At 34.9% G+C, this 9727-nt stretch overlaps 1 non-coding gene across 1 annotated transcript; it reads right to left on the bottom strand.

The window, feature by feature from the left end:
* Window positions 1-9320: 9320 nt before the first annotated feature.
* LOC122099701 lies at window positions 9321-9427 on the bottom strand. The gene has a single exon (XR_006145992.1). It is a non-coding gene; the product is annotated as a U6 spliceosomal RNA (small nuclear RNA).
* Between the last annotated feature and the right edge of the window lie 300 nt (window positions 9428-9727).

The following is a 9727-nucleotide window of genomic DNA, read 5'->3' as shown; positions in this document are numbered from 1 at the left end:
GTGGAGCTACAAAAAGTAAACCGTTGCTGTTAATAGAACACAATTTTCTGTAAGTTTTGAATTATATTACTTTTATGTATGCGAGAGATTCTGGAGAAAGTAACCAAGTAATAATTCCTTCCTAGTGAAATTTTTCTTTATTCCAATTGAGTAAAAATAAAACCACAGGTCACATTAGGCTGAGAGACACAAAGTGGACTAAGACACATAAAGCATTGGAATTGGTTCCCCAGCACAACCTTTAAGGACCACAAATAAAATTTTAAAATGTCTCACTTAGTCACAATGGACACTCTATTGTCTTAAAATTGTGAATGAATAGAACCTTTTCTCTGACCATTTTAGAAATCATAAAAATAAGTGGCAATGTTTTAACTTTATATAACATTGGAAAGTATACTAAAAATAATTAGGAAAATCTAAAATTGTACACAGAATGTTTGTTCTCCAGCAACAATTTTAATCTAAAAGAATTTAAAACCAGAAAATTGCCAAATAGTGAGTTTGCAGCATTGTTTCTTTTTAGTTCTCAAAATGGTGACTTACGCAATGTGTCTTTATCATTGGATGCATCGATGTTAAAACATATCTAAGAATGTGAAGCACTACTATACAAACCCTGAAGAAATTCAGAAGGATCTGTGAAATGATGTTGCAATAAAATTAATGACTAATTACAGTAGGAATTGATCTTCACTAGGCCCAAAAATATTTTCCAGAAAAGGCTACATTGAAAAAAAAAACAATGAAAAGAAAGCAGGGAGGCAGACTTTGAAGTAAGCATTATCCAATGAACAACATCTATTGAGCCATGATTGCAATCTTCTTTTACCTAAGTTACAGTTACTGACCCATGTTCTTCCCTAATGCCAAATAACAATACCATGACAATGCAGTAATCATTTTCAAGGCATTAGACTTTACAGAAAGAATTCAATGAATGTATTGCTAGAAAATAAAGATAGATGTCTGAGATAAAGATTGAAGAAAATATCCCGAATTTCTGTCCCTTCGAGGTGAGAGGGGTACAAGCCAAAGCACAAGGAGAATGGATGGAAGTACAGTAGTGCACACCAGTAGTTCCCAAGGTGCAATGTTGAATGTAACAGGGGAGAAAATCAACATGACCATCAAAGGACTTAGCACTTGAGAGTAGAGGGAATTACATGAAAATACATGCAGAATTACAAAGGATGCCCTTGCATATTTGGCAGAAGTGTGCATGGCATAGAATTCTAAAATATGTGGAGATATTATAAGAAACTACTTGTACTCAAATGGTGCGATGATCAGTAATAAACATGATTACAGGACATTGAATAATCATAAAGGTCTTGCTTCAGTAGTAGATAAATTCAGTTTTGAAACACCTAACACACTATAAAACCAAGAGAAGAAGTTTCAAATTATATATAAGTGACTTGACTGCAACAAGAGAGTTCAAAAAATAAAATCACATAATGTGGATGCAAAAGGTTAACATTATAAAGGTAATCTTTAAACAATTCATATTTTATGTGACTAGTACTGATTATAAATTATTTTTTTCCTTACATATTTTGGATTCACAAAACAACAAACAACAAAACAAAACAAAACAAATGACCCTTGACAATAGAGCTGGATGCCAGTATCTCATCACACTAGGCTGAGATTGGAAGCTCATGGTTCACACAAATGGCTGGAGTAGCAATCCACGAGACATTTATGTTCAATTGTTCAATCAAAGACAGAATGAAACATGGGTTCAAATAGTACAGACTCAGTCAGTCATGAGTGAAAAAAAAAACTAGCAAGAATTTGAGGCTCCAAGGCAAGTTTCATTACTGCACACACACGCGCTCACACACACACACACACAAACCCACACACACAAACGGAATCAGAGAGGAAGAGGGAGAGAAAAAAGGGATTGTTAACAGTTTAAAAAGTGAACCTTTCTGATGGAGGCATAAATTCCATTGTGTATATATACCACATTTTCTTGATCCATTCATCTACTGAGGGACATCATGGTTGGTTCCATATCTTAGCTATGGTAAATAATGCTGCAATAAACATAGTTGTGCTGGTAGCTTTATTGCGGCCTTGTTTGTGATCATTTGGGTAAATGACCAAGAGTGGTATTGCTGGGTCATAGAGGAGCTCTATGTGGAGTTTTTTGAACCTCCATACTGCTTTCCAAAATGGTTGAACAAATTTACACTCCCACCAACAATGCAGTAAGGTTCCCTTCTGTCCACATCCCCTCCAGCATCTGTTGTTGTTAGAGTTCTTGATTATAGCCATTTGATACAGGTGGATCCATTGCAACAATGAGATGTACAAGTCGTTATGTGGAAAAACAAACATTACCACTTGGGGGGAGGAGGAGGACATGGTGGGGGACGGGGGACTGATGAGAAGGGATGGGAAGGGGAAACCAAGGGGGAGGCTACAATGCTTGATAAGAAATGTAATCATTATCTTGCCCATGTAATTTTAACCCCTCAATACAGTATTTTCACAATGAAAAAAATAAAAGTGAACCTATCTGCCAGGACTATCCTAAGCATACATTAATTAATGAAAATGAGGGAAACCATGGATCCTATGTTACTTTGAGTCTGGCTTCCTTCACATAATATGATTTTTCCAAGTCTTTCCATTTTGTTAAGAAAGAGGCTGTGTCATTCTTTCTGATAGAAGCATGAAATTCCATTGTGTATATATACCACATTTTCTGGATCCACTCATCTATTGAGGGGCATCTGGATTGGCTCCATATTTTAGCTATGATAATAATGCTGCAAAAACATAGTTGTGCTGGTAATTTTAGTGTATGTGTATGACAAAGATATGACAATAATTATATATCTAAAGGTGGAGGCAGGAAGATACTAAAAACAGGAATGAGAAAAGGATGTCCACTCTCTCTACTACTCTTCAATATAGTAGTGTACTTTCTAGCAAGAGCAATAGGCAAGAGAAAAACATAAAGGGGATCCAAATAGGGAAGAAGTAAAACTATCCCTTTTCACAAATGAAATGATCCTGTATATAAAGGACCTTATAGCTTCCTTCCTCAAGTTAGTAAAGGTGATGGTAACTTTCAGCAATGTAGGAGGGTATAAAAACCACAAGAATCAGTAGATTTTCTGTGTTACCAACAATGGGACTGATAGATTAAACCATAATATTCTGCAATTGTGGCCAGCCTGGAGCACATTTTCCCAAGAATATTGTGTAGTGTAAAAGAGGAACAACTATCAAAATAAAGGTGAAAATACTTGTCTGCTACAGACTGATTCATGTTGCTTATATTGGTTGTTGTTTTCATTACTTCAAACACATGGATAATTTATATTGGGATCACAAAAATTGCAAAGGATTAATGGAATCAACATTCAGTTTACTTTCATATATCCAATATAATACACTTAACCCCTTACGAAAAATTAAGTCCAACTGTATAAACAATGTCAGGAATATAAAATAAGCCTCAGTAAGTATTAGCTGGCACAAATACACCATCATCTACTCAGAAATTCAGTCTCTCTATAAATATTTATTTGGTACAAAATAATAAAAATTTAATTAATGAATTTGACTTTTAAGTGTCATCTGAAATACTCCTCGTGTATATAATTTATATAATTGTATAGATGTCACCTAGACAGGAATTTAACATGCGTGTAGAAATCAAATTTCCACAATTTAAGCTAGATGAGAAGAGTCATACCTTCGTGTGCTGTGTGGTGTGAATTTTACCATAAGGCTGCACCCTTCAACCTAATACCAAATTCATGTGCAATAATTTCCCATTTGATGTTGAGTGCTAAGTGTAGAATACAATTTGAATTACCACATCAATTTACATAAATGAAACAATAATGACGTATTGTTTAAATTTTAATGCTTCTCAATTTTACAATTCCTGAAATATATCATTAAAATTAGTTTCACATTTTTCTTTTCTATAGCTACTAAAATTATACATTAAACATTCAATATTAAGAAATCAATAATAAGTAACCTATTATTATAATGATATACTATTAAACTGTGATTTGAAGTATATTTCTAACAAATTGTGATGTAAAAAACATTTAATAGAATTATGGGTAATATTTTTTAAACTCACCAGCTTGTTATTTGTTTCCTAGTTGTGTCATTTGTTATTGTTCCAAGTCATCTCTCCATGTTCATTGTATTTTTATATATTTTGGGGGGGGGCGTCCGGCCGTGGAGCCTGAACTCTGGGCCTGGGCGCTTTCCCTCAGCTCTTCAGCTCAAGGCTAGCGCTCTACCACTTGAGCCACAACAGCACTTCCACCTTTTTTCTTTTTGTTTATGTGGTGCTGAGGAATTGAACCCAGGGTCTCAGGCATGCAAGGCAAGTGCTCTACTACTGAGCCACCTTCCCAGCCCTCCACCTTAATTGTTTACTTTTCTATTTTATCTCTATTGGTTTGCTGAATGTGCATTTTCCCCTTTTTAGTGAATGACATGAGGATGAAAATCTGTATGATAGCTTATTACTTCCTATGTTACTGTAAAATTCCTGTTGTCTACAGCTGTTCTACTCTTCATTGTATAATACAGTATTTCCCCCACTTCCATCTCCTGAATTTCTGTTCTCATGTATGTTATTTTATTATTTAAATTTTATTGTCAAGGTAATGTACAAAGGGGTTATAGTTACATAAGTAAGGTAATGAATTCCTTTTTTTCTAACTTGTTACCCCTTCCTTCATTTTTCTCCCTCTTCCCTCCCAAACCCCCCAAGAGTATTTCCAATATATTGCCTTGTGATTATCACTTTTGCATAGGTTTCCCCTTTGTCCTTTGTCTCTCCATTTTTTTCACTTTCCCTTCCCTAGTTGAGATCAACATATTTACAAAACCCAGGGTATCAAAATCAAATATAGTGATAAGTAGGGAAAACACAAAAGGTTAAAAAGAAATCACATAGTACATTAAGAACAACAACAACAAATAACATGTCTTGGAGTTCATTTTGCTTGGAATCACCTTATATGGTCAGATGTACTTAACAATTGAGCTATTCTGCTCACCTACTAAGATTATCCTTGATGTACACAATAATCCTCCGCTATTACCCAGTAATCCCACTTCTGGGTATTTATCACAGTGACCACAAACAAGGCACAATTATGTTTATCACAGTATTATTTACCATAGCTAAGATATGGAATCAACCCAGATGTACCTCAGTAGATGAATTGATCACGAAAATGTAATACACACACACACACACACATACACACCTATATACACATGGAATACTATGCTTCCATCACAAAGAATAATACCACCTCTTTGTCAGGAAATGGAAGATATTGGAAAAAATCACATTAACTGAAGTAAGCCAGACTTAAAGAAACATATGTCCAATGGGTTCCCCTATTTGTAATAATTAGTTTATATCAAAGATAATCTCATGTATTTTAATTTGACATTTTGTTCTATGTTGAGCATACAACATTATTGCTATCTTATTTGTTATTATTTCTACAAACCGGCAGGTATATTTAAAGAATTATGTTAATCTCATCCATTACTGAAGGAGAAGAACTAAAAGAGCAACCCCTACAAGGAAGAACAACTCCTACTTAATTAGCTTCATTCCTATGTAAAGCCAGTGTTGTCCACTGCATCCTCATATTGTACATTACAACTCTATACTTGTTCATCCTGTATATCTACTATCATCCATATTGTGACATAAATGCCCCAGAAATTCCAGTTTGCTTCACTTTTTGAAAAATTTCTCTGTTGTTTTAGGTTGGTGTGTGTGTGTGTGTGTGTGTGTGTGTGTGTGTGTGTGTGTGTGTGTGTGTGTGTGTGTTTGGACAAAGATCAGAAGACAACATTTTTCTTCATTTAAAATACATCTTTCAGGTCATTGTAAGTTGTGGCTAACGGGAGAAGTCTCTTGCTAGTTTAGGGATGAAACAAAAATATATTTGTGCATGCACCACAGTTGCTTTATTAGTCTGTAGTTGAACACATAACTTTGATTTATATCTTGCTTGTTGTGGATAATGTGAATAACAATGAACTATAGATGTATTTACTAGTTACCCAGAGAGAAATAATCATATGATTGGTGGGTCAGATGATATTTCAACTCTGTATTTCTTTAGAAAACTCCATACTACTTTCTAGAATGAGAATAATAACCGGTATTTTAACCACGAGTGTAGAAAATTTCCTTTTCTCCACACTATCACCAACATAATTACGTTTTGAGTTTTTTGAAAAGGCAGGTTTTTATTATGTGCAGTACCCAGACTGGCCTTAGGCTCAAATCCTCTTACTCCAACCTTCCAAATGCTTGGAATTACAAGCCTTTACCACCACACCAAGTTCCTTTGATTTTTTTGATGAGTTATAATAGTTATGAAGTAGTATCATAATAATTTTGAATTGCATTTCTCTAATGACTTCTGTTCACAAAGCATTAATCCAGCATAGAAGTGGTATTAAACACAACTTTGTAAACCCACTGGTGATTTTCAGGGCATTTTGGAAAATATGGCTATTCAGAACTTTTGTCGATTTTTAATCAAGTTCCTTGTTAATCTCATCTTTAATCTCTATATACAAAATCAATAATTAATTCAATATAGTAGAAAGGAAAAAAATTGAGCAACTCCTCACAATTTTCAATTTTCAATAACATGATATTGCTTAAATCATTTTCTGTTTACGCTTGAGACTATATAACTCAATTTATTTAGACCTTTTACAAGGCTCGCTGTATTTTATTTATTTTATGCTGATTGCTCTTTCCAAGTCCTGCATGTCTAATTCTCCTTGGTCTCTTGCAGTCTCATGTAGTTCAGGTTTCAAACTGAAGAATAAATTGAAGGAAGCAACCCAAAAATAGAGTTCCTCTCATCTGATGATGCCTCTACAAGAATGAGGAAAGAGTTCATCCTGCTAAGGACCTTTGTATGATAGGATATCAAAAGGAGAATTCATTTTTCTATGTCTTCCCTGCCTTTGCAAGTTACCTTAAATGATGTAAAACTCAATATACTGCTCAGTTACTTTCATGTTTTATGAGTTTTGCACATTATCATATGGACTTCACCCCAGTCTACAGCATTCCTTCATTATTCTGTCCCTGATAGTTTTACACTATCAAGACATAAGATAACCAGTTTGATTTACAGCATGAGAAGTTATCCAGCTGGTTTCCTTGGAAGCACAGCATAGTCAATAAATAACATTACTTCTGGTTGCTCACTACATGTAATGATTCCTGTGATATATACCACATTCTGTTTAATATTAAAAAAAACTACTGGGTAAACTGTAAGCTCATTCATAGAAGTTTATGTTAAGTATTTCACAAGTTTTATGTCTCTTAGGTCTTAAAAAATTTGCTGTAATGCTAATGTTATTACCATTTTAGTGTTGAGAAAAATTGTAATTCAAGGCACTAAGTGCATTGCCCAAAGACATATAGTGAGGAAGGAAATGAGTCAAAGTTTCCAAAAGCCTTTCAGCAATACAAAAATGTAGGTAAAATCTCTCCATTCTCTTATACTCTCAATTCAATATTCATATTGTCCAATAAATAATAGCATAAAAAATATTGCCCACGGTAATTGTTTTCTATCACATTATGTCTTCAACACAGACTGAGTTGGTGACTTTGGGTTATCATGCACAGTGCTGAGATTATAAATTGAGGTCCAAAGAGAGCCAAATTTTTCTGTCCCACAGTTCCAGTATCCTTTCTAAAAAGTACTGAAACTTTTAAATACCATCACTTACTGTCTTTTAAGTATCCCAAAACGTAAACAATTCACATATAGTCACTCCAAAATGCTTTAAAATAGGAAATAATAAAACAGGCCCTCCTGAACTAAAGTTTCTTCTACATTTAAAATTATTCCTAAAGCCTTGTACTGGTTTGTCATACCTGTAATCTTGCTACCCGGCATATCTACAAAGGAGCATGGGATCTGTGGATAGGAGTTGGAAGCCAATTAAGGCAAAAAAAAAATCACAATATTATTTTTCAAAAATTTAAATGAACTAGCAAAGGTCCAGGAATGGAGATGTAGCTCATATAATAGCTCACAAAGCTAGAGAGGAAAGGCCTTGCAAATCCTTGAAGCTCTGAGTTCAAACTCTGGGCATGCCAACATGCATGCACGCACACACATGCACACGCACACACACGTGCGCGCGCACACACACACACACACACACACACACATACACTTATTCAAAATATCTTCAGGTCAGTGTTTTGCATTAATTTCTTGGTTAATGATATTATATGGTTAAAATAATGGAAATAAACTATTCCATCATTTTTAAACGTTTTTTATTGTAAAAATACTGTACAGAGGGGTTACAGTTACATGAGCAAAGTGATGAGTATATTTCCTATCTAACATTGTTACCTCCCCCTTTGTTTTCCCCAACTACCTCTCCCTTCCACCTCCACAAGTACACACTTCACCCCCCCCCCCGCCTAAATTGTAAAGTTAGTATTTCAACATAGTGTCTTGGGCAATTCATTGTTAGAATGGGTCAAACAGTATCTCTATTTGAGCATTTTGGTTTTTCCCTTTCCCTCTCCAGATTAGAGAAGTGTATATAAAAGATGCAGGTGCATCAACACCAAATACAGTGAAAACAGGGGTTATACCGTGTGGGAGGACCAAATTAACAAAAAATCTCATCGTACATTATAAGTGCATTAGAAACAACAGCAAGAAAGGAAAAATACACACTTGTGTCCCTAGCTTGGGTTCATTTAGTTTAACATCACCTTATCTAGTCATATGCACATAGCTTTTGACCTTTTCTGCTTTTCCCAGACATACATAACTTATTGCAAATAAGGGATACCATGGGACCTCTGTTTCTTTGGACTTGGCCTATTTCAGTTAATATAAATTTTTCCAAGTCTTTCCATTTTCTAACAAATTGGGCAATGTCATTCTTTCACACACACACACACACACACACACACACGCACACACACACACACACACACACACACACTGTTTTCTTGATCCATTCATCTATTGTGGGGCATCGGGGTTGGTTCCATATCTAAGCTATGGTAAATAATGTTGCAATAAACATAGTTGTGCTGGTAGTTTTAGAATGGCCTTGTTAGTGATCATTTGGGTGAATGCACAAAAGTGGGATTGCTGGGTCATAGAGGAGCTCTATGTGTAACCCTTTGGGGAACATCCATACTGCTTTCCAAGTGCGTGAACAAGTTTACACTCCCACCAAGAATATAGTAGGGTTCCCTTCTGGTCACATGCCCTCCAGCATCTGTTGTTGTGGAACGCTTCATGAATTTGGGTGTCATCCTTGCGCAGGGGCCATGCTAATCTTCTGTGTATTGTTCCAATTTTAGTGTATGTGCTGCCGAATTGAGCACAGAACATTTTTTATATATAAAGTGGAATTGATTTTTTTAAACTAGATAATTCAACAAAAAGCAAGTTCAAAAGAATTGTGAAATTTTAGAAGCAGGTATTTGTTACATAAGCACACATTTAAGAATAAAGTCAAGATTGATATGACAAAAACAAAATGAATCCAGATGTTTGTTGTTCAAGAGATGTGTAGGAGGAGGAATTCAATTATTCTATACAGGGCACCTCTCATAATGAACACTGCAGCAAGTGTTAAGGTGTGTTAAAAGTTTTAATGTTTTAAATATGTTTAATTTTGGGAA

The sequence above is a fragment of the Dipodomys spectabilis genome, unplaced genomic scaffold (assembly GCF_019054845.1).
Source record: "Dipodomys spectabilis isolate Male_0828 unplaced genomic scaffold, ASM1905484v1 ptg000529l, whole genome shotgun sequence".
Lineage (NCBI taxonomy): Eukaryota > Metazoa > Chordata > Mammalia > Rodentia > Heteromyidae > Dipodomys > Dipodomys spectabilis.
Note: the sequence above shows the minus strand (reverse complement) of the source record. Positions and strands in the feature narration are given on the sequence as shown.